General features: G+C 51.5%; 18 non-coding genes and 1 pseudogene across 18 annotated transcripts; all 19 read right to left on the bottom strand.

Annotated features, from left to right (window-relative positions):
- Positions 1 to 792: 792 nt before the first annotated feature.
- LOC137067358 (U1 spliceosomal RNA) lies at positions 793 to 956 on the bottom strand. Its single transcript, XR_010903156.1, has one exon. It is a non-coding gene; the product is annotated as a U1 spliceosomal RNA (small nuclear RNA).
- Positions 957 to 1424: 468 nt separating this feature from the next.
- LOC137067411 (U2 spliceosomal RNA) lies at positions 1425 to 1615 on the bottom strand. Its single transcript, XR_010903202.1, has one exon. It is a non-coding gene; the product is annotated as a U2 spliceosomal RNA (small nuclear RNA).
- Positions 1616 to 2648: 1033 nt separating this feature from the next.
- LOC137067346 (U1 spliceosomal RNA) lies at positions 2649 to 2812 on the bottom strand. The gene has a single exon (XR_010903145.1). It is a non-coding gene; the product is annotated as a U1 spliceosomal RNA (small nuclear RNA).
- A 468-nt stretch (positions 2813 to 3280) lies between these two features.
- On the bottom strand, positions 3281 to 3471 carry LOC137067410 (U2 spliceosomal RNA). Its single transcript, XR_010903201.1, has one exon. It is a non-coding gene; the product is annotated as a U2 spliceosomal RNA (small nuclear RNA).
- Positions 3472 to 4504: 1033 nt separating this feature from the next.
- Positions 4505 to 4668, bottom strand: LOC137067334 (U1 spliceosomal RNA). The gene has a single exon (XR_010903134.1). It is a non-coding gene; the product is annotated as a U1 spliceosomal RNA (small nuclear RNA).
- Positions 4669 to 5136: 468 nt separating this feature from the next.
- On the bottom strand, positions 5137 to 5327 carry LOC137067409 (U2 spliceosomal RNA). The gene has a single exon (XR_010903200.1). It is a non-coding gene; the product is annotated as a U2 spliceosomal RNA (small nuclear RNA).
- Positions 5328 to 6360: 1033 nt separating this feature from the next.
- LOC137067322 (U1 spliceosomal RNA) lies at positions 6361 to 6524 on the bottom strand. Its single transcript, XR_010903123.1, has one exon. It is a non-coding gene; the product is annotated as a U1 spliceosomal RNA (small nuclear RNA).
- A 468-nt stretch (positions 6525 to 6992) lies between these two features.
- On the bottom strand, positions 6993 to 7183 carry LOC137067406 (U2 spliceosomal RNA). The gene has a single exon (XR_010903198.1). It is a non-coding gene; the product is annotated as a U2 spliceosomal RNA (small nuclear RNA).
- A 1033-nt stretch (positions 7184 to 8216) lies between these two features.
- On the bottom strand, positions 8217 to 8380 carry LOC137067310 (U1 spliceosomal RNA). Its single transcript, XR_010903112.1, has one exon. It is a non-coding gene; the product is annotated as a U1 spliceosomal RNA (small nuclear RNA).
- A 468-nt stretch (positions 8381 to 8848) lies between these two features.
- Positions 8849 to 9039, bottom strand: LOC137067405 (U2 spliceosomal RNA). Its single transcript, XR_010903197.1, has one exon. It is a non-coding gene; the product is annotated as a U2 spliceosomal RNA (small nuclear RNA).
- A 1033-nt stretch (positions 9040 to 10072) lies between these two features.
- Positions 10073 to 10236, bottom strand: LOC137067297 (U1 spliceosomal RNA). Its single transcript, XR_010903101.1, has one exon. It is a non-coding gene; the product is annotated as a U1 spliceosomal RNA (small nuclear RNA).
- A 468-nt stretch (positions 10237 to 10704) lies between these two features.
- Positions 10705 to 10918, bottom strand: LOC137066920 (U2 spliceosomal RNA; annotated as a pseudogene).
- A 5852-nt stretch (positions 10919 to 16770) lies between these two features.
- On the bottom strand, positions 16771 to 16934 carry LOC137067327 (U1 spliceosomal RNA). The gene has a single exon (XR_010903128.1). It is a non-coding gene; the product is annotated as a U1 spliceosomal RNA (small nuclear RNA).
- Positions 16935 to 17402: 468 nt separating this feature from the next.
- On the bottom strand, positions 17403 to 17593 carry LOC137067404 (U2 spliceosomal RNA). Its single transcript, XR_010903196.1, has one exon. It is a non-coding gene; the product is annotated as a U2 spliceosomal RNA (small nuclear RNA).
- A 1033-nt stretch (positions 17594 to 18626) lies between these two features.
- LOC137067285 (U1 spliceosomal RNA) lies at positions 18627 to 18790 on the bottom strand. The gene has a single exon (XR_010903090.1). It is a non-coding gene; the product is annotated as a U1 spliceosomal RNA (small nuclear RNA).
- A 468-nt stretch (positions 18791 to 19258) lies between these two features.
- LOC137067403 (U2 spliceosomal RNA) lies at positions 19259 to 19449 on the bottom strand. Its single transcript, XR_010903195.1, has one exon. It is a non-coding gene; the product is annotated as a U2 spliceosomal RNA (small nuclear RNA).
- A 1033-nt stretch (positions 19450 to 20482) lies between these two features.
- On the bottom strand, positions 20483 to 20646 carry LOC137067273 (U1 spliceosomal RNA). Its single transcript, XR_010903079.1, has one exon. It is a non-coding gene; the product is annotated as a U1 spliceosomal RNA (small nuclear RNA).
- Positions 20647 to 21114: 468 nt separating this feature from the next.
- LOC137067402 (U2 spliceosomal RNA) lies at positions 21115 to 21305 on the bottom strand. Its single transcript, XR_010903194.1, has one exon. It is a non-coding gene; the product is annotated as a U2 spliceosomal RNA (small nuclear RNA).
- A 1033-nt stretch (positions 21306 to 22338) lies between these two features.
- On the bottom strand, positions 22339 to 22502 carry LOC137067261 (U1 spliceosomal RNA). The gene has a single exon (XR_010903068.1). It is a non-coding gene; the product is annotated as a U1 spliceosomal RNA (small nuclear RNA).
- Positions 22503 to 22748: the final 246 nt, after the last annotated feature.

Raw genomic sequence — 22748 nt, 5'->3', positions numbered from 1 at the left:
GTCTTATATCATCGGAATCCTTGGCTCGAGCCGAGCGAGACGCATGCCTCGGATTCGAAGGTTGCGCTGGCGAAATTTTCGGGTATTTGGGATTTTGTGAAAAACCTACTTTTGCACACTAGTCCTAGGTCTTTTGCCCGATCTGGCCCAAACCAGTGCAGAAAGATTCTCTGGAGTCTGACTGTCCGTCCAGATCGGAAAAAAAGTGGGAATTTCGATTCAGCTTGGCGGCGGCAGGCCGAAACCTACGGGCTGGGCGAGGCGGGGTCTGCTAGAACGGCTATAGCTCTTGGACGGAACGAGACAATTTCACCCAAGCCGGTACACCCGTGCACGGGCTCAGTCTGGGGTCAGGCGAGAAAGGACGCGGTGAATGGCCACCTAGTGGCGCTTTAAAATGAAAAAGCAACAACATGAGAGCGGCTATAGGCGAACGTATGTCGCGTGCTTTTTCACAGCACGCGCACGAGACAGTCGTACCATACGACAGAAAACCTCCATCCGAACAACTTTGCCTTTGGGACCACTGCTGTCAATCAACTCGTCCGTTGAATATCAAAGTTTGTGGGAAAAACCACATTCGGCAAACCGGTCGCAGGTTTCGACAACCTCGATGAAAACAGACGCAGTTCAGTTCTCTGAACTCTCCGGGTCACTGGCTGACACAGCAGAAAGAGACAGAAACATAACAAAACTGGTGCAACTTCACCCTTTGGGGCAGTGGGCGGCACCACAAGCGTCAAGAACCGCACGCTTTTTCCCTCCACGCTATCTGCTTTTAACCAGTGTGTACAGGGGAGAGCGCGAACGCAGTCCCCCACTACCATAAATTATGCAGTCGAGATTCCCACATTTGGGGAATTCGCAGGGGTCAGCACAACCGGAGTGCAATGGCCGAGCCTCGCCCTGGGTGAACCACCTTCCTGATCATGGTGTCTCCCCTGCCAGGTAAGTATGAGTTGCCTGGCCTCCAGGCAGAGGCGCCCTATCCCCCTTCGCCATCCTCAAACACGGTGACCTTCCCCTCCCCCAAGAAAAGGAAGGACGGGGCACCTTCCATTGCTTGACTGCTGCGTGCGTGCGTGCCTGACCTTGATTTGAATCAGGTGTCCCTAATCCATCCAACACAAACCCCTGATTCGACTCATCAGCTCGTTGGTAAAGACTCTCAAATAAGAGGGACATCAAAAAACGTGCTGTGACGGTGATGAGTCAGCCGGCCGGCAACCGACGCTTTTGTTCTTCTTTTTTCCCTATGCTCATATGACCGCAGCTTGCTGCTTTCTCTGTGGCACGGTCATCGTCAACGGTCACCTCATCGTCATTCTGTATGCGCTTCCTGCGTATTTCTGTATTCTCTGACAAAATTCCAGTGGTGTTGTTGGTTCTTCTATTAGTCACAACAATTCGCAGTCCCCAAAAAGGGGAAGCACACCGTTCCTGGAGGCACTGCAATACCAGGTCGATGCGTGGAGTGGACGGAGCAAGCCCCGGTTCCGGCTCCATGTGCCAAAAATCAATTTAATATGCAGTCCCCGGATAGGGGACGTATCAGATATTAAACTGATAAGAACAGATACTACACTTGATCTTAGCCAAAAGGCCGAGAAGCGATGACACAATGACGCAGCGGCAGGGGAGCCGGCAAAGGCGACGCCCATCTGGGAAGCGGTGAGGGGGGGGAGGGTTGGCAAAGGCCGTACGTCGTAGAGACCTGAAACTTTGAGGGATGGTACTAGCCACTCGCTCTACAACATCACCAAGGCTGGCCCCCCGATGGGCCCGGCGGTGGCGCTACAGCCACCGAAAGTACGAAATGGCTCGTAGCTCCCAAACCGCACGCCGCAGAACCAAGTGTCTTATATCATCGGAATCCTTGGCTCGAGCCGAGCGAGACGCATGCCTCGGATTCGAAGGTTGCGCTGGCGAAATTTTCGGGTATTTGGGATTTTGTGAAAAACCTACTTTTGCACACTAGTCCTAGGTCTTTTGCCCGATCTGGCCCAAACCAGTGCAGAAAGATTCTCTGGAGTCTGACTGTCCGTCCAGATCGGAAAAAAAGTGGGAATTTCGATTCAGCTTGGCGGCGGCAGGCCGAAACCTACGGGCTGGGCGAGGCGGGGTCTGCTAGAACGGCTATAGCTCTTGGACGGAACGAGACAATTTCACCCAAGCCGGTACACCCGTGCACGGGCTCAGTCTGGGGTCAGGCGAGAAAGGACGCGGTGAATGGCCACCTAGTGGCGCTTTAAAATGAAAAAGCAACAACATGAGAGCGGCTATAGGCGAACGTATGTCGCGTGCTTTTTCACAGCACGCGCACGAGACAGTCGTGCCATACGACAGAAAACCTCCATCCGAACAACTTTGCCTTTGGGACCACTGCTGTCAATCAACTCGTCCGTTGAATATCAAAGTTTGTGGGAAAAACCACATTCGGCAAACCGGTCGCAGGTTTCGACAACCTCGATGAAAACAGACGCAGTTCAGTTCTCTGAACTCTCCGGGTCACTGGCTGACACAGCAGAAAGAGACAGAAACATAACAAAACTGGTGCAACTTCACCCTTTGGGGCAGTGGGCGGCGCCACAAGCGTCAAGAACCGCACGCTTTTTCCCTCCACGCTATCTGCTTTTAACCAGTGTGTACAGGGGAGAGCGCGAACGCAGTCCCCCACTACCATAAATTATGCAGTCGAGATTCCCACATTTGGGGAATTCGCAGGGGTCAGCACAACCGGAGTGCAATGGCCGAGCCTCGCCCTGGGTGAACCACCTTCCTGATCATGGTGTCTCCCCTGCCAGGTAAGTATGAGTTGCCTGGCCTCCAGGCAGAGGCGCCCTATCCCCCTTCGCCATCCTCAAACACGGTGACCTTCCCCTCCCCCAAGAAAAGGAAGGACGGGGCACCTTCCATTGCTTGACTGCTGCGTGTGTGCGTGCCTGACCTTGATTTGAATCAGGTGTCCCTAATCCATCCAACACAAACCCCTGATTCGACTCATCAGCTCGTTGGTAAAGACTCTCAAATAAGAGGGACATCAAAAAACGTGCTGTGACGGTGATGAGTCAGCCGGCCGGCAACCGACGCTTTTGTTCTTCTTTTTTCCCTATGCTCATATGACCGCAGCTTGCTGCTTTCTCTGTGGCACGGTCATCGTCAACGGTCACCTCATCGTCATTCTGTATGCGCTTCCTGCGTATTTCTGTATTCTCTGACAAAATTCCAGTGGTGTTGTTGGTTCTTCTATTAGTCACAACAATTCGCAGTCCCCAAAAAGGGGAAGCACACCGTTCCTGGAGGCACTGCAATACCAGGTCGATGCGTGGAGTGGACGGAGCAAGCCCCGGTTCCGGCTCCATGTGCCAAAAATCAATTTAATATGCAGTCCCCGGATAGGGGACGTATCAGATATTAAACTGATAAGAACAGATACTACACTTGATCTTAGCCAAAAGGCCGAGAAGCGATGACACAATGACGCAGCGGCAGGGGAGCCGGCAAAGGCGACGCCCATCTGGGAAGCGGGGAGGGGGGGGAGGGTTGGCAAAGGCCGTACGTCGTAGAGACCTGAAACTTTGAGGGATGGTACTAGCCACTCGCTCTACAACATCACCAAGGCTGGCCCCCCGATGGGCCCGGCGGTGGCGCTACAGCCACCGAAAGTACGAAATGGCTCGTAGCTCCCAAACCGCACGCCGCAGAACCAAGTGTCTTATATCATCGGAATCCTTGGCTCGAGCCGAGCGAGACGCATGCCTCGGATTCGAAGGTTGCGCTGGCGAAATTTTCGGGTATTTGGGATTTTGTGAAAAACCTACTTTTGCACACTAGTCCTAGGTCTTTTGCCCGATCTGGCCCAAACCAGTGCAGAAAGATTCTCTGGAGTCTGACTGTCCGTCCAGATCGGAAAAAAAGTGGGAATTTCGATTCAGCTTGGCGGCGGCAGGCCGAAACCTACGGGCTGGGCGAGGCGGGGTCTGCTAGAACGGCTATAGCTCTTGGACGGAACGAGACAATTTCACCCAAGCCGGTACACCCGTGCACGGGCTCAGTCTGGGGTCAGGCGAGAAAGGACGCGGTGAATGGCCACCTAGTGGCGCTTTAAAATGAAAAAGCAACAACATGAGAGCGGCTATAGGCGAACGTATGTCGCGTGCTTTTTCACAGCACGCGCACGAGACAGTCGTACCATACGACAGAAAACCTCCATCCGAACAACTTTGCCTTTGGGACCACTGCTGTCAATCAACTCGTCCGTTGAATATCAAAGTTTGTGGGAAAAACCACATTCGGCAAACCGGTCGCAGGTTTCGACAACCTCGATGAAAACAGACGCAGTTCAGTTCTCTGAACTCTCCGGGTCACTGGCTGACACAGCAGAAAGAGACAGAAACATAACAAAACTGGTGCAACTTCACCCTTTGGGGCAGTGGGCGGCGCCACAAGCGTCAAGAACCGCACGCTTTTTCCCTCCACGCTATCTGCTTTTAACCAGTGTGTACAGGGGAGAGCGCGAACGCAGTCCCCCACTACCATAAATTATGCAGTCGAGATTCCCACATTTGGGGAATTCGCAGGGGTCAGCACAACCGGAGTGCAATGGCCGAGCCTCGCCCTGGGTGAACCACCTTCCTGATCATGGTGTCTCCCCTGCCAGGTAAGTATGAGTTGCCTGGCCTCCAGGCAGAGGCGCCCTATCCCCCTTCGCCATCCTCAAACACGGTGACCTTCCCCTCCCCCAAGAAAAGGAAGGACGGGGCACCTTCCATTGCTTGACTGCTGCGTGCGTGCGTGCCTGACCTTGATTTGAATCAGGTGTCCCTAATCCATCCAACACAAACCCCTGATTCGACTCATCAGCTCGTTGGTAAAGACTCTCAAATAAGAGGGACATCAAAAAACGTGCTGTGACGGTGATGAGTCAGCCGGCCGGCAACCGACGCTTTTGTTCTTCTTTTTTCCCTATGCTCATATGACCGCAGCTTGCTGCTTTCTCTGTGGCACGGTCATCGTCAACGGTCACCTCATCGTCATTCTGTATGCGCTTCCTGCGTATTTCTGTATTCTCTGACAAAATTCCAGTGGTGTTGTTGGTTCTTCTATTAGTCACAACAATTCGCAGTCCCCAAAAAGGGGAAGCACACCGTTCCTGGAGGCACTGCAATACCAGGTCGATGCGTGGAGTGGACGGAGCAAGCCCCGGTTCCGGCTCCATGTGCCAAAAATCAATTTAATATGCAGTCCCCGGATAGGGGACGTATCAGATATTAAACTGATAAGAACAGATACTACACTTGATCTTAGCCAAAAGGCCGAGAAGCGATGACACAATGACGCAGCGGCAGGGGAGCCGGCAAAGGCGACGCCCATCTGGGAAGCGGGGAGGGGGGGGAGGGTTGGCAAAGGCCGTACGTCGTAGAGACCTGAAACTTTGAGGGATGGTACTAGCCACTCGCTCTACAACATCACCAAGGCTGGCCCCCCGATGGGCCCGGCGGTGGCGCTACAGCCACCGAAAGTACGAAATGGCTCGTAGCTCCCAAACCGCACGCCGCAGAACCAAGTGTCTTATATCATCGGAATCCTTGGCTCGAGCCGAGCGAGACGCATGCCTCGGATTCGAAGGTTGCGCTGGCGAAATTTTCGGGTATTTGGGATTTTGTGAAAAACCTACTTTTGCACACTAGTCCTAGGTCTTTTGCCCGATCTGGCCCAAACCAGTGCAGAAAGATTCTCTGGAGTCTGACTGTCCGTCCAGATCGGAAAAAAAGTGGGAATTTCGATTCAGCTTGGCGGCGGCAGGCCGAAACCTACGGGCTGGGCGAGGCGGGGTCTGCTAGAACGGCTATAGCTCTTGGACGGAACGAGACAATTTCACCCAAGCCGGTACACCCGTGCACGGGCTCAGTCTGGGGTCAGGCGAGAAAGGACGCGGTGAATGGCCACCTAGTGGCGCTTTAAAATGAAAAAGCAACAACATGAGAGCGGCTATAGGCGAACGTATGTCGCGTGCTTTTTCACAGCACGCGCACGAGACAGTCGTACCATACGACAGAAAACCTCCATCCGAACAACTTTGCCTTTGGGACCACTGCTGTCAATCAACTCGTCCGTTGAATATCAAAGTTTGTGGGAAAAACCACATTCGGCAAACCGGTCGCAGGTTTCGACAACCTCGATGAAAACAGACGCAGTTCAGTTCTCTGAACTCTCCGGGTCACTGGCTGACACAGCAGAAAGAGACAGAAACATAACAAAACTGGTGCAACTTCACCCTTTGGGGCAGTGGGCGGCACCACAAGCGTCAAGAACCGCACGCTTTTTCCCTCCACGCTATCTGCTTTTAACCAGTGTGTACAGGGGAGAGCGCGAACGCAGTCCCCCACTACCATAAATTATGCAGTCGAGATTCCCACATTTGGGGAATTCGCAGGGGTCAGCACAACCGGAGTGCAATGGCCGAGCCTCGCCCTGGGTGAACCACCTTCCTGATCATGGTGTCTCCCCTGCCAGGTAAGTATGAGTTGCCTGGCCTCCAGGCAGAGGCGCCCTATCCCCCTTCGCCATCCTCAAACACGGTGACCTTCCCCTCCCCCAAGAAAAGGAAGGACGGGGCACCTTCCATTGCTTGACTGCTGCGTGCGTGCGTGCCTGACCTTGATTTGAATCAGGTGTCCCTAATCCATCCAACACAAACCCCTGATTCGACTCATCAGCTCGTTGGTAAAGACTCTCAAATAAGAGGGACATCAAAAAACGTGCTGTGACGGTGATGAGTCAGCCGGCCGGCAACCGACGCTTTTGTTCTTCTTTTTTCCCTATGCTCATATGACCGCAGCTTGCTGCTTTCTCTGTGGCACGGTCATCGTCAACGGTCACCTCATCGTCATTCTGTATGCGCTTCCTGCGTATTTCTGTATTCTCTGACAAAATTCCAGTGGTGTTGTTGGTTCTTCTATTAGTCACAACAATTCGCAGTCCCCAAAAAGGGGAAGCACACCGTTCCTGGAGGCACTGCAATACCAGGTCGATGCGTGGAGTGGACGGAGCAAGCCCCGGTTCCGGCTCCATGTGCCAAAAATCAATTTAATATGCAGTCCCCGGATAGGGGACGTATCAGATATTAAACTGATAAGAACAGATACTACACTTGATCTTAGCCAAAAGGCCGAGAAGCGATGACACAATGACGCAGCGGCAGGGGAGCCGGCAAAGGCGACGCCCATCTGGGAAGCGGTGAGGGGGGGGAGGGTTGGCAAAGGCCGTACGTCGTAGAGACCTGAAACTTTGAGGGATGGTACTAGCCACTCGCTCTACAACATCACCAAGGCTGGCCCCCCGATGGGCCCGGCGGTGGCGCTACAGCCACCGAAAGTACGAAATGGCTCGTAGCTCCCAAACCGCACGCCGCAGAACCAAGTGTCTTATATCATCGGAATCCTTGGCTCGAGCCGAGCGAGACGCATGCCTCGGATTCGAAGGTTGCGCTGGCGAAATTTTCGGGTATTTGGGATTTTGTGAAAAACCTACTTTTGCACACTAGTCCTAGGTCTTTTGCCCGATCTGGCCCAAACCAGTGCAGAAAGATTCTCTGGAGTCTGACTGTCCGTCCAGATCGGAAAAAAAGTGGGAATTTCGATTCAGCTTGGCGGCGGCAGGCCGAAACCTACGGGCTGGGCGAGGCGGGGTCTGCTAGAACGGCTATAGCTCTTGGACGGAACGAGACAATTTCACCCAAGCCGGTACACCCGTGCACGGGCTCAGTCTGGGGTCAGGCGAGAAAGGACGCGGTGAATGGCCACCTAGTGGCGCTTTAAAATGAAAAAGCAACAACATGAGAGCGGCTATAGGCGAACGTATGTCGCGTGCTTTTTCACAGCACGCGCACGAGACAGTCGTGCCATACGACAGAAAACCTCCATCCGAACAACTTTGCCTTTGGGACCACTGCTGTCAATCAACTCGTCCGTTGAATATCAAAGTTTGTGGGAAAAACCACATTCGGCAAACCGGTCGCAGGTTTCGACAACCTCGATGAAAACAGACGCAGTTCAGTTCTCTGAACTCTCCGGGTCACTGGCTGACACAGCAGAAAGAGACAGAAACATAACAAAACTGGTGCAACTTCACCCTTTGGGGCAGTGGGCGGCGCCACAAGCGTCAAGAACCGCACGCTTTTTCCCTCCACGCTATCTGCTTTTAACCAGTGTGTACAGGGGAGAGCGCGAACGCAGTCCCCCACTACCATAAATTATGCAGTCGAGATTCCCACATTTGGGGAATTCGCAGGGGTCAGCACAACCGGAGTGCAATGGCCGAGCCTCGCCCTGGGTGAACCACCTTCCTGATCATGGTGTCTCCCCTGCCAGGTAAGTATGAGTTGCCTGGCCTCCAGGCAGAGGCGCCCTATCCCCCTTCGCCATCCTCAAACACGGTGACCTTCCCCTCCCCCAAGAAAAGGAAGGACGGGGCACCTTCCATTGCTTGACTGCTGCGTGCGTGCGTGCCTGACCTTGATTTGAATCAGGTGTCCCTAATCCATCCAACACAAACCCCTGATTCGACTCATCAGCTCGTTGGTAAAGACTCTCAAATAAGAGGGACATCAAAAAACGTGCTGTGACGGTGATGAGTCAGCCGGCCGGCAACCGACGCTTTTGTTCTTCTTTTTTCCCTATGCTCATATGACCGCAGCTTGCTGCTTTCTCTGTGGCACGGTCATCGTCAACGGTCACCTCATCGTCATTCTGTATGCGCTTCCTGCGTATTTCTGTATTCTCTGACAAAATTCCAGTGGTGTTGTTGGTTCTTCTATTAGTCACAACAATTCGCAGTCCCCAAAAAGGGGAAGCACACCGTTCCTGGAGGCACTGCAATACCAGGTCGATGCGTGGAGTGGACGGAGCAAGCCCCGGTTCCGGCTCCATGTGCCAAAAATCAATTTAATATGCAGTCCCCGGATAGGGGACGTATCAGATATTAAACTGATAAGAACAGATACTACACTTGATCTTAGCCAAAAGGCCGAGAAGCGATGACACAATGACGCAGCGGCAGGGGAGCCGGCAAAGGCGACGCCCATCTGGGAAGCGGTGAGGGGGGGGAGGGTTGGCAAAGGCCGTACGTCGTAGAGACCTGAAACTTTGAGGGATGGTACTAGCCACTCGCTCTACAACATCACCAAGGCTGGCCCCCCGATGGGCCCGGCGGTGGCGCTACAGCCACCGAAAGTACGAAATGGCTCGTAGCTCCCAAACCGCACGCCGCAGAACCAAGTGTCTTATATCATCGGAATCCTTGGCTCGAGCCGAGCGAGACGCATGCCTCGGATTCGAAGGTTGCGCTGGCGAAATTTTCGGGTATTTGGGATTTTGTGAAAAACCTACTTTTGCACACTAGTCCTAGGTCTTTTGCCCGATCTGGCCCAAACCAGTGCAGAAAGATTCTCTGGAGTCTGACTGTCCGTCCAGATCGGAAAAAAAGTGGGAATTTCGATTCAGCTTGGCGGCGGCAGGCCGAAACCTACGGGCTGGGCGAGGCGGGGTCTGCTAGAACGGCTATAGCTCTTGGACGGAACGAGACAATTTCACCCAAGCCGGTACACCCGTGCACGGGCTCAGTCTGGGGTCAGGCGAGAAAGGACGCGGTGAATGGCCACCTAGTGGCGCTTTAAAATGAAAAAGCAACAACATGAGAGCGGCTATAGGCGAACGTATGTCGCGTGCTTTTTCACAGCACGCGCACGAGACAGTCGTGCCATACGACAGAAAACCTCCATCCGAACAACTTTGCCTTTGGGACCACTGCTGTCAATCAACTCGTCCGTTGAATATCAAAGTTTGTGGGAAAAACCACATTCGGCAAACCGGTCGCAGGTTTCGACAACCTCGATGAAAACAGACGCAGTTCAGTTCTCTGAACTCTCCGGGTCACTGGCTGACACAGCAGAAAGAGACAGAAACATAACAAAACTGGTGCAACTTCACCCTTTGGGGCAGTGGGCGGCGCCACAAGCGTCAAGAACCGCACGCTTTTTCCCTCCACGCTATCTGCTTTTAACCAGTGTGTACAGGGGAGAGCGCGAACGCAGTCCCCCACTACCATAAATTATGCAGTCGAGATTCCCACATTTGGGGAATTCGCAGGGGTCAGCACAACCGGAGTGCAATGGCCGAGCCTCGCCCTGGGTGAACCACCTTCCTGATCATGGTGTCTCCCCTGCCAGGTAAGTATGAGTTGCCTGGCCTCCAGGCAGAGGCGCCCTATCCCCCTTCGCCATCCTCAAACACGGTGACCTTCCCCTCCCCCAAGAAAAGGAAGGACGGGGCACCTTCCATTGCTTGACTGCTGCGTGCGTGCGTGCCTGACCTTGATTTGAATCAGGTGTCCCTAATCCATCCAACACAAACCCCTGATTCGACTCATCAGCTCGTTGGTAAAGACTCTCAAATAAGAGGGACATCAAAAAACGTGCTGTGACGGTGATGAGTCAGCCGGCCGGCAACCGACGCTTTTGTTCTTCTTTTTTCCCTATGCTCATATGACCGCAGCTTGCTGCTTTCTCTGTGGCACGGTCATCGTCAACGGTCACCTCATCGTCATTCTGTATGCGCTTCCTGCGTATTTCTGTATTCTCTGACAAAATTCCAGTGGTGTTGTTGGTTCTTCTATTAGTCACAACAATTCGCAGTCCCCAAAAAGGGGAAGCACACCGTTCCTGGAGGCACTGCAATACCAGGTCGATGCGTGGAGTGGACGGAGCAAGCCCCGGTTCCGGCTCCATGTGCCAAAAATCAATTTAATATGCAGTCCCCGGATAGGGGACGTATCAGATATTAAACTGATAAGAACAGATTTTTTTTTTTTTTTTTTTTTTTTTTTTTTTTTTTTATTCACATACAACTCAAAATTACATACACATATTATCTCATCTCATTCTCTTTCCATTCGTCATCATATAACCCAAACAACCCTTTCCACCTCTCTTTAGCTGCATGTTTCCCCCATCTTTGTATATCCCACCTAATCCTTGCCCTTACTTCATACTCCACTCCCCGTATTACCCCTTCTTCTGACCTTTTCCCTTTCCCCCTACATATTCCCTGTCTTTCCTCCCAAAGTCCTTTTTTGACCAAACTTATTATTAACCACAGCATATAAGCCACTTTCCCTTCCCCCTTCTTACTTCTTATTCCACCGATTACATTCTCCCCCGACACCTTAAAATTTCCTGAGATCACCCCTAACACCCTCTTTCCCCTCCCCCACACCCTCTGTGCAAACCCACACTCCCAAAAAGTATGTTTTATTGTCTCTTCTTCCCAACACCCCTCCCTTGGGCACTTTCCATCTTTTGCTATACCGTGCCTATACATGATCTCTTTTACGGGCAAACGCCTCAAAAAACACAACCAATTAAGATCTTTTAAGTCATTATCAAGATTTTTGGGTTGAATATTCAACCACACCTCCCTTGAGACCCCCACCCGAACTACACTAGACACCCTCTCCCTTACCTTTCCATACAACATCCTCTGGTCCAAACACACTGTTATCTCCTTACTCTCAGGATATTTACTCATCCATTTAACTGCATGCCTATAATGCCACGGCTGCGTTTCCGACCTTGGACCCTCATTGGACCACCTCATCACGTGCCTTGCTTGATAAGAAAAAAATAACCTAAGAAAAAACCAAGACGGATGCTCAGCAGTCCCCGCTAACTGGGCCAAGATTGAAGACACAAAAAAACAATCAAGCTTTAAAGGAACATGAGGTACATCCCGCCCTCCTTCCTTAATCGAATTAAACATTTCAGTTCTTTTTACATATTCATATCTTCCTCCCCAGACAAACGTAAATATTAACCTTATTACTGACTTCCTCATACTAGCCGGCAAAGGATAAATGACAGCCAAGTACTGAAACACTGACAACACCTCTATCTTCAGTACCAAAACTTTCCCCCACAATGTCAATCTTCGCCCTTTCCACCTTGCTAGCCTCTTCTGCACCGAAACAATGCGCTCTTCCCAATTCAGAGTAGCTGAGCCTTCATTCTGAAATCTTATACCCAAAATTTTTAAAGGCCCCTCACACACCTGCAACCCCCCAATTCCATTCCGTCTTTGCCTAAACTTCCCAAAAAACTTAACAGCTGATTTTGAAATATTTAGACTAGCCCCAGATGCTAAGGAAAACTCCTCAAACAAATGCAATGCCCTCTCAAGACACTTGTCTGAATCCAACAGTAGTGTAGTATCATCTGCGTACTGCGATAGTTTCACTACCGCCCCCTTACCTCCTGGTACCCGCAGACCTTTTATTCTGCCATCTCGCCTTATCGCCTGAGCCAATGGCTCCATATAGAGAACAAAAAGTAAAGGAGAGAGAGGACACCCCTGTCTCACTCCCTCCCACACATCAAAGCTCTGTCCTAATGCCCCGTTCACCTGCACCAAACACCTAGCCCCAGTATACAGCGTTCTAATCCACCCTATATATCCCTCACCCAAACCCATCCTCTCCATTACCTTAAACAGAAACCATCTATTCACCCTATCAAAGGCTTTAGCCTGATCTAAGCTAACCACCATCAATGGTAACTCCCTATCCTCCACCCATGCTATAACATCCCTGATCAGCTGAAGATTCCACTTAATGCTGCGACCCTCAACTCCACATGTTTGATCAACATGCACCACATGGGGAAGGGCTTTCCTCAATCTGTCTGCCAACACCTTTGCTATAATCTTATAGTCCACTGTAAGCATTGTGAGCGGCCTATAATTTGTTATGTCCGACCTTTCGCCTTTTTTATATAGAAGAGTTATCACTCCAGTTGCCATTGAACCACTCATACTTTTATTTTCTAACACTTCCCGCACCACCTCCATCAAATGAGGACCTAAAATATTGAAAAACCTAACATAAAATTCAACTGGTAGGCCATCAATCCCTGGCACCTTACCTTTACTCATCCTTCTCAATGCTCCTTCCACCTCTTCCAATGTTATTGGAGAATTTAACTCAGCCCCAACCTCATCAGGGACTACGCTAGACAGGAAATTAACAAAAAAATCACTTTTCTCCTTTACTATCTCTCTTTTACTGAAAAATTGTTGAAAATACTGACCCACATATTCAGTTATCTCTTCGGTTTTCCCCAGAATCTCCCCTTCCTTATCCTTTAACTCAACAATTATTTGCTTCTCTTTTTGATCCCTTACTGACCTAAAAAACCCAGCATTACACGCCTCCCCATTCTCCCTTGTCTCATGTCTCCTTTTCAACAAAAACCGTTTAGCTTGATCTTCATACAAACCCTTTATCTGTCTCTTCAGCAAGTTAACCCTATCCCAGTCAAAAGTGCCCCCAACATTATACTCTTCAAATATCAACTCTAAATCTCTCTGCAACTTCCCTGCTTGCCTCCTAAAATTGCTCATTCTTCTCTTACAGTACTTAACAATCCACTCCTTTGAACGATTTTTAACCATTTCCCACCACCCCACCACATCATCATACATGACCTTTAACCCCTCTAACCCCTTGAAAAAACATACATACTCTTCACAGAACTGCCTTTCCCTCAAAATCTCTATATTCATTCTCCAGTACCCTTTACCAAACTTCACATTTTGCCCCTTAACTACAAACCAAACCAAATCATGATCAGAAAAAAACACAGGCTTCACTCCCCCTCCTTCCAAAACCAAACCTTTTGAAAAAAACACATAATCTAGCCTCTTTTCCACCCCCCTCGAGTTCCTCCACGTTGACATACAAACTTTTGGATTCACTCCCTGCCCCCCATCCACCAACCCATGCCCCTGCAAAACCCCTTCTAACACCATCAAACTACTATCCCCTTTGTCTCCTAACTGCAAATTAAAATCCCCTCCCATTATAATCTGTTTATTTGTTGCACAGACTGTTAACAACATTTCAAAAATATCTTTCCTCTCTTCCACTGTTTGTGGAGCATAAACTGAGAGTAATCTATATTCCCCCCCTCTCCACCTTACATCAGCCCCAATCACTCTCCCTTGTGAAACCGTAAAATAACTTCTGACTTCCAACTCTTTACCCCGAAACAAGATCCCCACTCCTGAGGAATAAACCCCTCCCACACTCCATACTGCTCCTCCCCTCCCCCATTCTTCTGTAAATTTCCTTGCATCTTGTGAACTTTTCAAATGAACCTCCTGCAAAAAAAGAATATCACATCTGCAATTTTCCAAAAAAGAAAAAACCGCTCTTCGCTTCACATTGTCTCTTAAACCTCTTACATTTATAGACCCCACAGTCAATTCGTCATTGCTCACCACTTATTCAGTCCTTAATGTCCCTTCCATCCCTCGATCCTCCAGTGGTCCCAGTGGTCCTGTGGTCCCAGTCTCAGTCCCCACCAGATCTGACCAGCATATGGGCGACACACTGAGACCAACCCCATCATCCTTCGGTTCTTCATTGTCACTACCACCCTTTCCCTGTGACAACTGAAATAAGGGTCTAGCATTGTCCATCTCGAGCCCCTCTTGACTGTCGGTAGATAGTGAATCCTCAGAACAACTCAAACTCTGCCTCGTCTCGGCTCTCACCCTCTTGCCTGGTCTCGCCTTTTCCTTCTCGGCTTTCCTGATCCGCTGACTTCCATCCCCTCTTGATCCATCCGGGTCACTTTGTCTCTCCACTTCCATCTCATCTTCCACATCCCCTGTGTACAACTCGGTGACCTTAAACTGTTCCCCATTTAACGCTTCTAAGAAAGCATCCATCACATCTTCCACTTTCTCTGCTTCTGCCTCGCTTCCTCCCTCCTTTACCACCTCAAACACCACCTTCTCTTTTATTTCTTGCTCCATTGTCTCCTGTTGGACCTCCTCCCCGTTCTTCTCCTCTGCCACTGTTTCCTCCACTCTCCTTCCTCCTCGATTCAGCTTGCGCCCTTCCTTACATTCCTTCATCAAATGTCCTAATGAGCCACAGCTGTGACATGACTTAGGAATACTGCACTCTTTTGCTGTGTGTCCCATCTTAGAACACCGCCAACATCTTTCTTCTCCACACCTGCCATCACTATGGCCATACCGTCTGCACCTTCTACAAAAAGGAGGCTGTCTTGAATAGAAAAGATATCCCTTGTCCGCTCCTATGTTGAAAAAAGCAGGAGGGTGCATGACCCCCTCAAACCCATCCTCATCCGATTTTAGGAGAACTTGGAACTGCCTTTTCCCAGTCCATAACCCCACATTGTCCTTTATGTATCTTGCAGGTGTGAGAACTTCAGCATATTTTCCCAAAAAAGCCACCAACGCTTCATCTGTGACGTATGGGTTAAACATATGAAGAGTGATGACCCTGAAGTTAGGTCTGTCCAGACTTATCACCTCGAATTTCCCCATCAAGCCCACCTTGTCACACTTCCCAAACTTTTCCAACACCTCTTTGTATAATTCCACCGTGTTCAAAGTTAGGTCAAAACACTTCTCTTGTCTGTTGGTCTGTAGACAGTACACCTCTTCCACTTTCAACTTCAGCTTGTCCAGAAGAACTACCCGTGCAAACACATCTCTTTCCATCATCTCCACCCCCGGCGTCTTCATTTGGAAACGTAGAGTATTTCTCAGTCCCGCCCTTGGAACTGAGTACCCAGCTACACCAGCCATCATAACTTCTCAAAAGATCAAAGAAATCACGACTTGATCTTAGCCAAAAGGCCGAGAAGCGATGACACAATGACGCAGCGGCAGGGGAGCCGGCAAAGGCGACGCCCATCTGGGAAGCGGTGAGGGGGGGGAGGGTTGGCAAAGGCCGTACGTCGTAGAGACCTGAAACTTTGAGGGATGGTACTAGCCACTCGCTCTACAACATCACCAAGGCTGGCCCCCCGATGGGCCCGGCGGTGGCGCTACAGCCACCGAAAGTACGAAATGGCTCGTAGCTCCCAAACCGCACGCCGCAGAACCAAGTGTCTTATATCATCGGAATCCTTGGCTCGAGCCGAGCGAGACGCATGCCTCGGATTCGAAGGTTGCGCTGGCGAAATTTTCGGGTATTTGGGATTTTGTGAAAAACCTACTTTTGCACACTAGTCCTAGGTCTTTTGCCCGATCTGGCCCAAACCAGTGCAGAAAGATTCTCTGGAGTCTGACTGTCCGTCCAGATCGGAAAAAAAGTGGGAATTTCGATTCAGCTTGGCGGCGGCAGGCCGAAACCTACGGGCTGGGCGAGGCGGGGTCTGCTAGAACGGCTATAGCTCTTGGACGGAACGAGACAATTTCACCCAAGCCGGTACACCCGTGCACGGGCTCAGTCTGGGGTCAGGCGAGAAAGGACGCGGTGAATGGCCACCTAGTGGCGCTTTAAAATGAAAAAGCAACAACATGAGAGCGGCTATAGGCGAACGTATGTCGCGTGCTTTTTCACAGCACGCGCACGAGACAGTCGTACCATACGACAGAAAACCTCCATCCGAACAACTTTGCCTTTGGGACCACTGCTGTCAATCAACTCGTCCGTTGAATATCAAAGTTTGTGGGAAAAACCACATTCGGCAAACCGGTCGCAGGTTTCGACAACCTCGATGAAAACAGACGCAGTTCAGTTCTCTGAACTCTCCGGGTCACTGGCTGACACAGCAGAAAGAGACAGAAACATAACAAAACTGGTGCAACTTCACCCTTTGGGGCAGTGGGCGGCGCCACAAGCGTCAAGAACCGCACGCTTTTTCCCTCCACGCTATCTGCTTTTAACCAGTGTGTACAGGGGAGAGCGCGAACGCAGTCCCCCACGACCATAAATTATGCAGTCGAGATTCCCACATTTGGGGAATTCGCAGGGGTCAGCACAACCGGAGTGCAATGGCCGAGCCTCGCCCTGGGTGAACCACCTTCCTGATCATGGTGTCTCCCCTGCCAGGTAAGTATGAGTAGCCTGGCCTCCAGGCAGAGGCACCCTATCCCCCTTCGCCATCCTCAAACACGGTGACCTTCCCCTCCCCCAAGAAAAGGAAGGACGGGGCACCTTCCATTGCTTGACTGCTGCGTGCGTGCGTGCCTGACCTTGATTTGAATCAGGTGTCCCTAATCCATCCAACACAAACCCCTGATTCGACTCATCAGCTCGTTGGTAAAGACTCTCAAATAAGAGGGACATCAAAAAACGTGCTGTGACGGTGATGAGTCAGCCGGCCGGCAACCGACGCTTTTGTTCTTCTTTTTTCCCTATGCTCATATGACCGCAGCTTGCTGCTTTCTCTGTGGCACGGTCATCGTCAACGGTCACCTCATCGTCATTCTGTATGCGCTTCCTGCGTATTTCTGTATTCTCTGACAAAATTCCAGTGGTGTTGTTGGTTCTTCTATTAGTCACAACAATTCGCAGTCCCCAAAAAGGGGAAGCACACCGTTCCTGGAGGCACTGCAATACCAGGTCGATGCGTGGAGTGGACGGAGCAAGCCCCGGTTCCGGCTCCATGTGCCAAAAATCAATTTAATATGCAGTCCCCGGATAGGGGACGTATCAGATATTAAACTGATAAGAACAGATACTACACTTGATCTTAGCCAAAAGGCCGAGAAGCGATGACACAATGACGCAGCGGCAGGGGAGCCGGCAAAGGCGACGCCCATCTGGGAAGCGGTGAGGGGGGGGAGGGTTGGCAAAGGCCGTACGTCGTAGAGACCTGAAACTTTGAGGGATGGTACTAGCCACTCGCTCTACAACATCACCAAGGCTGGCCCCCCGATGGGCCCGGCGGTGGCGCTACAGCCACCGAAAGTACGAAATGGCTCGTAGCTCCCAAACCGCACGCCGCAGAACCAAGTGTCTTATATCATCGGAATCCTTGGCTCGAGCCGAGCGAGACGCATGCCTCGGATTCGAAGGTTGCGCTGGCGAAATTTTCGGGTATTTGGGATTTTGTGAAAAACCTACTTTTGCACACTAGTCCTAGGTCTTTTGCCCGATCTGGCCCAAACCAGTGCAGAAAGATTCTCTGGAGTCTGACTGTCCGTCCAGATCGGAAAAAAAGTGGGAATTTCGATTCAGCTTGGCGGCGGCAGGCCGAAACCTACGGGCTGGGCGAGGCGGGGTCTGCTAGAACGGCTATAGCTCTTGGACGGAACGAGACAATTTCACCCAAGCCGGTACACCCGTGCACGGGCTCAGTCTGGGGTCAGGCGAGAAAGGACGCGGTGAATGGCCACCTAGTGGCGCTTTAAAATGAAAAAGCAACAACATGAGAGCGGCTATAGGCGAACGTATGTCGCGTGCTTTTTCACAGCACGCGCACGAGACAGTCGTACCATACGACAGAAAACCTCCATCCGAACAACTTTGCCTTTGGGACCACTGCTGTCAATCAACTCGTCCGTTGAATATCAAAGTTTGTGGGAAAAACCACATTCGGCAAACCGGTCGCAGGTTTCGACAACCTCGATGAAAACAGACGCAGTTCAGTTCTCTGAACTCTCCGGGTCACTGGCTGACACAGCAGAAAGAGACAGAAACATAACAAAACTGGTGCAACTTCACCCTTTGGGGCAGTGGGCGGCGCCACAAGCGTCAAGAACCGCACGCTTTTTCCCTCCACGCTATCTGCTTTTAACCAGTGTGTACAGGGGAGAGCGCGAACGCAGTCCCCCACTACCATAAATTATGCAGTCGAGATTCCCACATTTGGGGAATTCGCAGGGGTCAGCACAACCGGAGTGCAATGGCCGAGCCTCGCCCTGGGTGAACCACCTTCCTGATCATGGTGTCTCCCCTGCCAGGTAAGTATGAGTAGCCTGGCCTCCAGGCAGAGGCGCCCTATCCCCCTTCGCCATCCTCAAACACGGTGACCTTCCCCTCCCCCAAGAAAAGGAAGGACGGGGCACCTTCCATTGCTTGACTGCTGCGTGCGTGCGTGCCTGACCTTGATTTGAATCAGGTGTCCCTAATCCATCCAACACAAACCCCTGATTCGACTCATCAGCTCGTTGGTAAAGACTCTCAAATAAGAGGGACATCAAAAAACGTGCTGTGACGGTGATGAGTCAGCCGGCCGGCAACCGACGCTTTTGTTCTTCTTTTTTCCCTATGCTCATATGACCGCAGCTTGCTGCTTTCTCTGTGGCACGGTCATCGTCAACGGTCACCTCATCGTCATTCTGTATGCGCTTCCTGCGTATTTCTGTATTCTCTGACAAAATTCCAGTGGTGTTGTTGGTTCTTCTATTAGTCACAACAATTCGCAGTCCCCAAAAAGGGGAAGCACACCGTTCCTGGAGGCACTGCAATACCAGGTCGATGCGTGGAGTGGACGGAGCAAGCCCCGGTTCCGGCTCCATGTGCCAAAAATCAATTTAATATGCAGTCCCCGGATAGGGGACGTATCAGATATTAAACTGATAAGAACAGATACTACACTTGATCTTAGCCAAAAGGCCGAGAAGCGATGACACAATGACGCAGCGGCAGGGGAGCCGGCAAAGGCGACGCCCATCTGGGAAGCGGTGAGGGGGGGGAGGGTTGGCAAAGGCCGTACGTCGTAGAGACCTGAAACTTTGAGGGATGGTACTAGCCACTCGCTCTACAACATCACCAAGGCTGGCCCCCCGATGGGCCCGGCGGTGGCGCTACAGCCACCGAAAGTACGAAATGGCTCGTAGCTCCCAAACCGCACGCCGCAGAACCAAGTGTCTTATATCATCGGAATCCTTGGCTCGAGCCGAGCGAGACGCATGCCTCGGATTCGAAGGTTGCGCTGGCGAAATTTTCGGGTATTTGGGATTTTGTGAAAAACCTACTTTTGCACACTAGTCCTAGGTCTTTTGCCCGATCTGGCCCAAACCAGTGCAGAAAGATTCTCTGGAGTCTGACTGTCCGTCCAGATCGGAAAAAAAGTGGGAATTTCGATTCAGCTTGGCGGCGGCAGGCCGAAACCTACGGGCTGGGCGAGGCGGGGTCTGCTAGAACGGCTATAGCTCTTGGACGGAACGAGACAATTTCACCCAAGCCGGTACACCCGTGCACGGGCTCAGTCTGGGGTCAGGCGAGAAAGGACGCGGTGAATGGCCACCTAGTGGCGCTTTAAAATGAAAAAGCAACAACATGAGAGCGGCTATAGGCGAACGTATGTCGCGTGCTTTTTCACAGCACGCGCACGAGACAGTCGTACCATACGACAGAAAACCTCCATCCGAACAACTTTGCCTTTGGGACCACTGCTGTCAATCAACTCGTCCGTTGAATATCAAAGTTTGTGGGAAAAACCACATTCGGCAAACCGGTCGCAGGTTTCGACAACCTCGATGAAAACAGACGCAGTTCAGTTCTCTGAACTCTCCGGGTCACTGGCTGACACAGCAGAAAGAGACAGAAACATAACAAAACTGGTGCAACTTCACCCTTTGGGGCAGTGGGCGGCGCCACAAGCGTCAAGAACCGCACGCTTTTTCCCTCCACGCTATCTGCTTTTAACCAGTGTGTACAGGGGAGAGCGCGAACGCAGTCCCCCACTACCATAAATTATGCAGTCGAGATTCCCACATTTGGGGAATTCGCAGGGGTCAGCACAACCGGAGTGCAATGGCCGAGCCTCGCCCTGGGTGAACCACCTTCCTGATCATGGTGTCTCCCCTGCCAGGTAAGTATGAGTAGCCTGGCCTCCAGGCAGAGGCGCCCTATCCCCCTTCGCCATCCTCAAACACGGTGACCTTCCCCTCCCCCAAGAAAAGGAAGGACGGGGCACCTTCCATTGCTTGACTGCTGCGTGCGTGCGTGCCTGACCTTGATTTGAATCAGGTGTCCCTAATCCATCCAACACAAACCCCTGATTCGACTCATCAGCTCGTTGGTAAAGACTCTCAAATAAGAGGGACATCAAAAAACGTGCTGTGACGGTGATGAGTCAGCCGGCCGGCAACCGACGCTTTTGTTCTTCTTTTTTCCCTATGCTCATATGACCGCAGCTTGCTGCTTTCTCTGTGGCACGGTCATCGTCAACGGTCACCTCATCGTCATTCTGTATGCGCTTCCTGCGTATTTCTGTATTCTCTGACAAAATTCCAGTGGTGTTGTTGGTTCTTCTATTAGTCACAACAATTCGCAGTCCCCAAAAAGGGGAAGCACACCGTTCCTGGAGGCACTGCAATACCAGGTCGATGCGTGGAGTGGACGGAGCAAGCCCCGGTTCCGGCTCCATGTGCCAAAAATCAATTTAATATGCAGTCCCCGGATAGGGGACGTATCAGATATTAAACTGATAAGAACAGATACTACACTTGATCTTAGCCAAAAGGCCGAGAAGCGATGACACAATGACGCAGCGGCAGGGGAGCCGGCAAAGGCGACGCCCATCTGGGAAGCGGTGAGGGGGGGGAGGGTTGGCAAAGGCCGTACGTCGTAGAGACCTGAAACTTTGAGGGATGGTACTAGCCACTCGCTCTACAACATCACCAAGGCTGGCCCCCCGATGGGCCCGGCGGTGGCGCTACAGCCACCGAAAGTACGAAATGGCTCGTAGCTCCCAAACCGCACGCCGCAGAACCAAGTGTCTTATATCATCGGAATCCTTGGCTCGAGCCGAGCGAGACGCATGCCTCGGATTCGAAGGTTGCGCTGGCGAAATTTTCGGGTATTTGGGATTTTGTGAAAAACCTACTTTTGCACACTAGTCCTAGGTCTTTTGCCCGATCTGGCCCAAACCAGTGCAGAAAGATTCTCTGGAGTCTGACTGTCCGTCCAGATCGGAAAAAAAGTGGGAATTTCGATTCAGCTTGGCGGCGGCAGGCCGAAACCTACGGGCTGGGCGAGGCGGGGTCTGCTAGAACGGCTATAGCTCTTGGACGGAACGAGACAATTTCACCCAAGCCGGTACACCCGTGCACGGGCTCAGTCTGGGGTCAGGCGAGAAAGGACGCGGTGAATGGCCACCTAGTGGCGCTTTAAAATGAAAAAGCAACAACATGAGAGCGGCTATAGGCGAACGTATGTCGCGTGCTTTTTCACAGCACGCGCACGAGACAGTCGTACCATACGACAGAAAACCTCCATCCGAACAACTTTGCCTTTGGGACCACTGCTGTCAATCAACTCGTCCGTTGAATATCAAAGTTTGTGGGAAAAACCACATTCGGCAAACCGGTCGCAGGTTTCGACAACCTCGATGAAAACAGACGCAGTTCAGTTCTCTGAACTCTCCGGGTCACTGGCTGACACAGCAGAAAGAGACAGAAACATAACAAAACTGGTGCAACTTCACCCTTTGGGGCAGTGGGCGGCGCCACAAGCGTCAAGAACCGCACGCTTTTTCCCTCCACGCTATCTGCTTTTAACCAGTGTGTACAGGGGAGAGCGCGAACGCAGTCCCCCACTACCATAAATTATGCAGTCGAGATTCCCACATTTGGGGAATTCGCAGGGGTCAGCACAACCGGAGTGCAATGGCCGAGCCTCGCCCTGGGTGAACCACCTTCCTGATCATGGTGTCTCCCCTGCCAGGTAAGTATGAGTAGCCTGGCCTCCAGGCAGAGGCGCCCTATCCCCCTTCGCCATCCTCAAACACGGTGACCTTCCCCTCCCCCAAGAAAAGGAAGGACGGGGCACCTTCCATTGCTTGACTGCTGCGTGCGTGCGTGCCTGACCTTGATTTGAATCAGGTGTCCCTAATCCATCCAACACAAACCCCTGATTCGACTCATCAGCTCGTTGGTAAAGACTCTCAAATAAGAGGGACATCAAAAAACGTGCTGTGA

The sequence above is a fragment of the Pseudorasbora parva genome, unplaced genomic scaffold (genome assembly GCF_024679245.1).
Source record: "Pseudorasbora parva isolate DD20220531a unplaced genomic scaffold, ASM2467924v1 scaffold_33, whole genome shotgun sequence".
NCBI lineage: Eukaryota > Metazoa > Chordata > Actinopteri > Cypriniformes > Gobionidae > Pseudorasbora > Pseudorasbora parva.
This window is presented reverse-complemented; position numbering and strand designations above follow the sequence as displayed.